At 34.3% G+C, this 9606-nt stretch overlaps 1 long non-coding RNA gene across 2 annotated transcripts; it reads right to left on the bottom strand.

The window, feature by feature from the left end:
* Window positions 1-1647: 1647 nt before the first annotated feature.
* LOC110878144 lies at window positions 1648-6421 on the bottom strand. 2 transcript variants are annotated; one of them, XR_002557650.2, is made up of 6 exons: window positions 6098-6419; window positions 5657-5794; window positions 4266-5517; window positions 3332-3420; window positions 1985-2040; window positions 1648-1862 (listed from the first exon to the last, which is right to left on the bottom strand). It is a non-coding gene; the product is annotated as an uncharacterized LOC110878144 (long non-coding RNA). The 2 variants fall into 2 exon arrangements; XR_004866937.1 differs by having other exon boundaries at window positions 3332-5517; window positions 6098-6421.
* Between the last annotated feature and the right edge of the window lie 3185 nt (window positions 6422-9606).

Below are 9606 nucleotides of genomic sequence, written 5' to 3'. Positions count from 1 at the left end.
TTCTATTCTAATACATCAGTCCCTAGTCGAGTCATAACCTCCTATTTAAGTTATAACTCTTTTTATACATACCTGACGGTAGTAGATTCCGTTGATTTGTTATCCATACCTTACGAAGATTATTCCTTTCCGATTAGTGACATTGTGTGTCCATTCATCAAGTTCACCTACGAGTACAAAACTTAAAATATCAAAACATTAACTAACGAGCCCAAATGGCAATCGCCATTTGACCCGCATGACCCGTTTATCCTTTCGACCTTCTCGCATGCAACGCATTCGCATAAATACATTCATATATATATATGAAAATTTAAGCATAGTTTGAATCATATCACTTAAGAAACATTTACTTGTCTGGTTCGTAATTCCTTACACCTTCGGATATTTTCACTGCTATCATACTTTTGTTCATTTGCTTTACGTTTACTTATATGACTTGTGTGACATAATTATGGTCAGACTATTGACTTCTTCTCAAGTAGACTAGCTTTAGTCGTTTATACCTTAAATCCGTTTCGCGGATTCGAACACCTTACTCATACCTTTCGTACCTTTCATGTTTTGAATCCGTCTCACGAATTCAAATGTTGCATTCACCTCTTTCATTCTTTGAAGTCGTCTCGCGGATTCAATCATTTCGTTCATGCCTTTCATTCCTTGAATTCGTCTCGCGGATTCAATCATTTCATTCGCATATTTCATTCCTTGAATCCGTCTCGCGGATTCAAGCATTGCATTCGCATATTTCATTCCTTGAATCTGTCTCGCGGATTCAAGCATTGCATTCGCATATTTCATTCCTTGAATCCGTCTCGCGGATTCAAGCATTGCATTCGCATATTTCATTCCTTGAATCCGTCTCGCGGATTCAAGCATTGCATTCGCATATTTCATTCCTTGAATCCGTCTCACAGATTCAAGCATTGCATTCGCATATTTCATTCCTTGAATCCGTCTCGCGGATTCAAGCATTGCATTCGCATCTTTCATTCCTACAAAGTACTCTCAATCCCCCGAGAGTCTTACTACCCATTTCACCCACACGCCTAGCTGCTACCAAACTCTATCGGACATACCTGTAATAATTATCACGGTCTCACGAACGTCATACGTTTCTTGTGTACTGGCCAGGTACACATTCCACGTACTAGTTTCGTGTCTTCACGTAATCGCCACCTTATGTCCGAAGAATTTAGTTTCGGCTCGTGTAACATTTTCAAAACTTATTTACCATGTCGTTATCATAATTTGTTCAAAATTTTTCTTTCACTTGCTTAACCATACCATTTCATACGCCCATACGTTAGGTTTACGTACCTGGGGTCAATTCGTTTCATTACTTGCCTCGATGCCGGTCCTAGACCGCATTCACGGATCATCTCTTCCAACAATTGCGCTTACCCTTTACAAAACATACTATTAGTTTCCTTCAAATACATAATCTAATACATACTTACATTCGCTTTTGCCTTTAGGCCTCGATCGAGTCTTGGATTGCACGGGTTCTTGGTCACGAGAGCACACCGGTTTGAGTTCAAGTATTTACCTCCTGTTACTTAATTCTCTCAAACCAGGGCTCTGATACCAACTTGTTATGCCCTAACACGTTTTACCTTAAAAATGACGCAGCGGAAAAGAGCTTTAAAATTTCTTTCCTTGTTAACGACATTACTTTTGAGAAGGTTCCAAAAGCTAAAATGTTAAACGTACTATAAAAGAATTCACAACATTCATATTAAAATTTACATTTCTAGACATTATATATTTCAACTATACTCGATCTATCCGTGCAATCCTTGCTCTTGACTCGATCTATGTCCGCTTCACTTCCTAAGTAGCAGAAGAAGTCCGTGTATCACCTGTGGGCATCACATACAACTTAGTCATTAGTCAACGACAACATCATATAACATTAATCTCATATAATTAAGGATTGAATAACGTTTGACAATTTAACATTAGTTCATCCAACTATCCTTACTCATCCTCTTATTCCGGGTTGGGCTTAAATTTCGTAAGAATCTGATGTACTCGATCCTGCATTACATACCAACCTCAAACGCATAATTAGTAACGTTAAAACTCTACGTATTTAAATCATGCACACGTACCATCTTACATGCATACATACTCCTCTACATACATACATACCTTTCTTACAACTTTACATACGTACATACACTCATACATGTCTTTACACATACATACATACATACATACATACACAACCACATACGTACATATCCTTCCTACATTCTTATATAATCATACAATATTTACATGGGACTTAGACTTAGATTTATAGCCCATAGACATCTAAGGAACCATCAAAATCATGTTTGGAAAGTTCACCGTAGTCCACGGATAACGAACCGAAGCCTACGATACATAAATCAACTTAAATAACAAATTTTTAGGTTTTTGAACTTGGGAAGGGCGTCGGCGACGGCCCTAGGGTCGTCGGCGACGGCCCTTGCAATTACCCGTAGCCAAAAATCCCCGTAGACAGTCAAATAACCCGTCAGCCAAAAATTCACTTTCTGGAGCCCGTCGGCGACGCCACCATACCCGTCGGCGACGCCCTCTAGAATTTGCAGTTTTCTGCAGTTCCGTTTCGTCGTCCGTACGCACTAAAACACGCATAACTTTTGAACCGTTTACCCGTTTAACCTCCCGTTTCTTCCTACATGCTTGTAAATTCACATTCTATCATATTAACTTCAAATCCTACCTCCGGATTAAGGAAATTCTTAACTTACGTGCATTCGACATATTATCATTTTCTAACTATTTGACCCGTTCGTGCATTTATCAACATAATCTGTTTATTTGACCTCAATCTCATATGAGCTTTAATAATTTCATTGGCACCTATCATAAAAGATTAAATTCTCGGACGTCTTGCATCCTCTTCACCCATTTTCGCTCAAGGCTTATTTTTGACCCGTTATGGGTATTTGCGCATTAAGTGGACTATGACATACCAAACCCTATACTTCACTTTCATACTTATCCAAGACATTACTCTAATCGAATAGCTCGTTTCCAAACGACTTCTAAGGTCGTTTGCCCGATATACCTATCAAGGGCATTTTAGTCAACTATACTCTATCCTTAATAACAAAAGAATTCCTTACATAAGTAACCAATTCCACTACTTAACTACAATTTCTTAATCACACCTACCTTGCTCGGATCAAAACTAAGATCCGTTTAATACTTCATTGACATCATACAATTCATTCCTATTTGACCTCAATTATCACATATAATTAAATTGCATATAACATTACATAAACAACTAAGAAGTGATTACGGAATCACTTACCTTGAGCGTCCGTTTTCGTATTCCCTTCCTTGTCTCCTCTTGACCCGTTAGCTTTCCATGCTTGATCCCTTGCTAATACGACGCATATCCTTTCATTCCATCATATTTCAACATTGTTAGTATACATGATCATTCCTCGTATCAATCATTCTATTCCTATGTCACCTTGACTTTCATTGGTCACCACTAACATTCATAAGGCATAGACTCGTTACTACACTATTCGTAGTTCAATCAAATCAACCTACCATCATGTGTGTCGTATAATTATCTAGCAAGTTTTTACATTTTGTACACGTTCACCTCTTAATCACCATTAGACAAATAACCAAAGCCATGATGGCCGTCACACCATACAAGTACAAGGTAAAATCCCCAAAATGCATGATTTTGATCAAAGCATACATTCAACCCGAATTCTCATATGAATTCCATCTAAAGCATATTATTGAAGCTAGTTCACTATCAATTACTTTATTAATACCTTCTATGCGTATTCATCGATTCATTGCATACAATCTCATATATCAAACTCACCTAAGCATTTCATCAAGCACTTGGCGTGCGTACCACAGTTTATGCACAATGTACAAGCATCTTAAGCACAATTTCCATACTTCACTCATTGATTAACATAAACATCCTACTAACTTGAAATCTACCATTCTAATCATGAGCACATAGTTCTAAATCAATTACTCCTAACAATTTCACCAACACCAACCTAATTAGCATGTAGAACTTCACAAATTCTTAACCATCTTTTGTCATGCAAATGGGTTTTGCCCTAAACCACTCTCATATTCAAGATTTAGAATTTCTTGATGTTTTAACAACCACAGCAACCATTAATTATACCAATTAATGCATTATATTCACGAATTTTACTAAACCCACAAAATCAAACATCACCAAATCATGAAATTTCACTTACTTGAGGTTAAGAACACTTAGTACATCAAAATTCCTTGCTCATGCATCCGATTCCTTGCTAGTTTCGCCTTTAATTGATGGAATTTTAGTGACTTAGGGTTTATGAGAGGGAAAGAGTTCCCTGGCCCTTCTCTCGATCGCACACCAGACTCAAAGTCTGGTTTCTTTTCTTTTTTTATCAACTTTATAACATAATTACACATCTAGTCCCTTATCTTTTTAAAACATATCACTTTACCTCATATTTACACACTAACTTTGCTAAACCTTAATAATGGTAAAATTTCATGTTTACCATTTCTTTTTGCTAACTCATTGTGAATTAAACATTATAATGTGTCCTACGAAATTTGGGGTGTTACACCATTATAACAAAGAATGCACATTAAAACCCTACAAATGCGATTTTTTTTTGTCCCATGACGACTACAATTAGTTGAATGAAATGACATAAAAACATTCTTCCTTGGTTTACCGGTCTTACAATTCAATCAAGGGCGCGCTCGCTTGTTGGTACAGGCTGGGCATTTGTACTACTTGATATGCTCGATTCTTGCTGGAGTTATCTTGACACACGAATCAAGGAACCAAACCTCGCAAATATCAAACAAAATTTGTTGTTAAAAAAATATTTATACAGCTGGTTGAGATGAATAAAATACAAAATATTTGAAAGCCCAAACCTTATGTCCCACGACCCATAACTATCTGGTTGGATTATACAACATCATATAATCACTTTCATACACCCTTAACTCATATGATCAATTCAAGCTAAAAAATAAAGTCAAGAAGCAACTTCTTTAGTAGCTTCAACATACTTTCCATTATCTATAAGCAACTTCCTTGTTATATTATATAGAATAGATAAGTTGTGTATATTAATCAGAAGTATAAAAACAGTGAATAAGTTACTTTTATTGAGAATGCCCTTGATTTATCAACCTGAAGCGACCCATTTAGCAAAACCAAAGTTAGCATTGTAAACACGTTTTTGATACCATTGATTAAGTATACAATGAACATAGAAGGATGACTAAATTCAAATATTGACGTGTGTGTATACCGGGTTCGAGTCTTGGGAGTGGCATATGTCGCCCAGGGTAAGAAGTCGGCAAAGGGAATTCACCGTGGAGCTAGCTTGGTCGGGTAGCGGCTCACGGAGTGGGATCACTCCGGCGGTTGGGAGGACCGTGCACTACCCCCCCCCCCCCCCGCCCCTCAAACGTAACAAAATGCAATGAATGATAGATCTGACATCATAGTAAGCTAAATAAAAATAGGATATTAATTTAAAGCACTAAGTAATACAAACTTGTAATATACCAGATTAGATCAGAAAGCACTATAACAATATATTAATCTCCTCTTTTCTAGTTACAAGTTTTGTACCTCAACTAAGCATTAAGTGAAACAACCGGTGTGCAGGTCGGCAACTTCTGTTTTTTGTTGATGGATGGTAGAAGTTGCTCCTGACTTCTCCTCTTCCTCTAATCTGCCATCATTGGATTCACCCTTCAACTTCTCCAACTGAAAAGCTCAAACACTCACCTAGGGTCATAGGTCTATTTATTATTTTTTAATTGATCAAAACATAGTGTTTGTTAGCTTCAAAATACAACTGATTTGGTGATTTACCCTAATGTTTTTAGAATTACCAAGTAAATTCGTACATACATACAACTGATCAAGTATCCCCACTTCCATAAATCAATCGTAAATTGTAATTCTAGACATTCAAACCTAACTTTCTTGGAAAAGGAAACAATTATTAATGTCAAAACATTATTCACAAAACTCGTATGTATAGATGTGGTAAGAGATCATGATTACCTTACATATGCACAGATTTACCATCAAAAGGAGTTCGTCGGAACCCTAAGTCGAACTGTCGAAGTTCTCTATCTCTCTCTTATACCACACTCTATGCTTCTCCTATTTCTCTCTTTATCTCTTTTGAAGGAAGCATCATGTGGTCGTGGTGTTGCTGCCGCGGAGGCTAATTGGGTTTGACGGAGGGCTCGCCGGAAAGCAGTCGGCGCCGCATCTCTCTCTCTGTCTTTCTCCCACTTGTATATGCTCTTTCACTCAGATAATGAAGCTGTGTAAAGTGAAACAAACGTGGCAGCAAGGGTTAAAACAAAGTGACACGTGTAATAGATTGGTGAAGAAAACAACCATCACAACCAAAAGTACAAATACATACAGTAAGGAAAACCTTAAATGCACACAATACAACTCCCTAAAACACAAACATGTTACAAATTTATAATATATAATAGCATATCTAACTGTAACACATAAAATTCAACTAAAGGTCAAAGATATGGTCAACAAGAATGCACATCTTTCTTTTGGTTAAGAGTCAAACCTTAGGTAAAAAAACGTGAATTTACAGATGTTACACCATTTTTCTCCTTGCTCAATCTTCGCTTTGCCTCACGTCGACGCCCTGCTTGTAATGGTGTCCGCACCCCTGGCATGGTTACGTGACACTAGTGGTACCTGTAACATATGTCCTAAGAATGTTTATTACCTTGTGGATAATTTTGATGAAAATCATGTTTGGGAAAAGCATTCTAGATTGGTTGGGTTTTACGGTTTGTGTAAGTTTTTCTACAAAGTTACGAATTTTTCTATGTGATACACATCTATCTAGGTAAGAAGGTTTTCAGGTATGTTGTCATTACCTAAGCAAACGTATGTTGGATACATACTTTCACTCCCAAATCAACTATTATACTAGTCTTCCTATACTAATAAACAAAAATCTTTTTTGGACACGTGTCACTCTCTGGTGCTTTCTCACCTTATTTTCAGATTTATCTCTCATATTAAATAATAATAATAATTTAAAAAAATACTAGATAAGAATAATTATTTAGATAAGGATAAACGTTTGTTTTTATTATGAGCATATTAAATAATAATAATAATAGTAATAGTAATAATAATAATAATAATAATAATAATAATAATAATAATAATAATTTTAAACAAAAAACTAGATAAGAATATAAACGTTTATTTCTATTATAATCATAGTAAATAATAATAATAATTTTAAACAAAAAAAATTAAGAATAAATGTTTGTTTTTCTATAAATAATTATAAACAAAAATTTAGATAAACATAAACGTTTGTTTTTATTATGGGAAGAGATATATATATATATATATATATATATATATATATATATATATATATATATATATATATATATATATACTTTGGAGTTTAGTGATTGAAATTATGGTAAATTAGGAATCAAATGTTCCCTTTTGATACATCACTATAATTGTAAACTTTAAACCCATCATTTGTCGCACATTGAATCAACATGTATAGAGAATATCATTTTTAAATATAACAATTCTATACTTCATTTAAAGAGAATTTATTTCTCGATTTACGATATAATTTATAAAAAATGATGAAATATATAAAAACGTGAGGATTGATCTCCACCTTTTTTATACCGTAAACTCTCTTGAATACAAATTTAAGACGGGTGTTTTATGGATGAAATAAACAAATAAGCATGAAGGTGCATAAAACTAACTAAAATAATTGTATCTTATAATTTGAATGTGTCATAAAAACGAGATTCAACCCCATGTAAATATGTAATACATGTGTTTTTAACCTAATAATAAATAAAAAAGCGAAGTAAAATGTTATAATAAGTAAATTGTACATTAAAGTTCATTTTGAAAAGATAAATCGTGACGACTGTATGCGTTAACATATGACATTATATTTTATACAACACGTGCAATACACGAGTTTTTTTTTTAAATATATATTTTTTATTATTTATTATATAAAATTAAATTTATGCAAAGTAAAAAACAAAGTAAAATATTATAATAATTAAATAGTACATCAATCATAATTTTTTAAATGATAAATCTTGATAACTATTTGTGTTAACATATGACATTATATTTTTTCAGCACGTGCAATATACAAGTTTTTTTTAAGATATATCTTTTATTATCTATTACTAGCGGTAAGACCCGTGTGCAAACACGGGTCGTTTCTTAGAAAACCATGCATAACACATATTGACAGAACATATAGATATGTGTATAGATATTGTAACAAAACATGTTATCTATTATAGCTAAAAACAACTATAAGTAAATATAAAAGATATTTAACAAACTTAATAAAAGATGTCTAAAGGATGTCTAACAAATTTAATAAAATTCATCAGTTACATATGATTATTTCAATTCTCTTATTCAAAAAAGAGAGTACATATGAAAGATGTCTAACAAACTTAATAAAATTCAAATACAACCTAACTTTAACAAACATTAACTAAGAACATACGATCACCTGCCTAAACAACACACATCAAACCTCATTCAAGAATTTGTTACGCAGCAACATGTCCTTCGCTACACCTTGTGATCTGGTTAAATATACTAGTGCAAACAATCTAACAGATGCTGATTCAACAATCTCCCTATACAACAGATGATATGAAAACCCTTCTTTATTACTGATTTTTATTTCTCATCAACATTTCCCTAATTTGTCCTTTGAATTGTAGTTCAAAGTCCAGGGCGAACATGTCTTCTTCATAATCCCTCTCAAGTTGAAGGTCCAACAAATCTTGGAGATCGCATGCATTCAGATTATATGCACTATCCATTTTAATCTCTTCAACACAACCATCTGATCTGATCAAAGTCAATAGTTGGGTTTTTGAACATGACTTCCACTTTAATATTTTTGGATCAGTTGGTTTTCTTGGGCAAAGAATTATTGAAGATGAGTTTGGTGATTGTGGTCTGCTAACTAAATTTACAATTGGTTCAGACAAATCAGATAATGAGAGAAGGTTTTTTGGAGTACCGATTTTTGGAGACAGAGCAGCAGTTGTAGGATATACTGACTTTTGAAGAACATTTGAATGTTCAGCTCTATCTTCTTCCAGCTTTTTGTAGGTCTTAACAATTTTCAGTTTAGAGCATTTGGCAATGGATCTAACTGGACCATAATCAGCAGCCACAAGCTCTGCTCTCATTCTTTTAAACTTCAATACCTCATCTGAATCCATTGTTTTAACTTTCTTCCAATTAGATTGAGTTGGCTTTACCAGAGGATCATTGTTCATTTTTGTGATTCTATCGATATGAGTTTTTCTCTTACGTGTGGAGATGATTTCTGGTGAAGGATAATGTTTTGGTAGTGAAGATGAATTTGTGACGTTGGAGATGCTTGGATTGTGGTTGGTGTAGTAAAAATGATCATGGCAGATGTTTGAGAAACTTCTGCTAAAACAACTGGTGTCTCAGCAGCTGTTTGGTAAACATCTGCTGATACTTTT

The sequence above is a fragment of the Helianthus annuus genome, chromosome 9 (genome assembly GCF_002127325.2).
Source record: "Helianthus annuus cultivar XRQ/B chromosome 9, HanXRQr2.0-SUNRISE, whole genome shotgun sequence".
NCBI lineage: Eukaryota > Viridiplantae > Streptophyta > Magnoliopsida > Asterales > Asteraceae > Helianthus > Helianthus annuus.
Note: the sequence above shows the minus strand (reverse complement) of the source record. Positions and strands in the feature narration are given on the sequence as shown.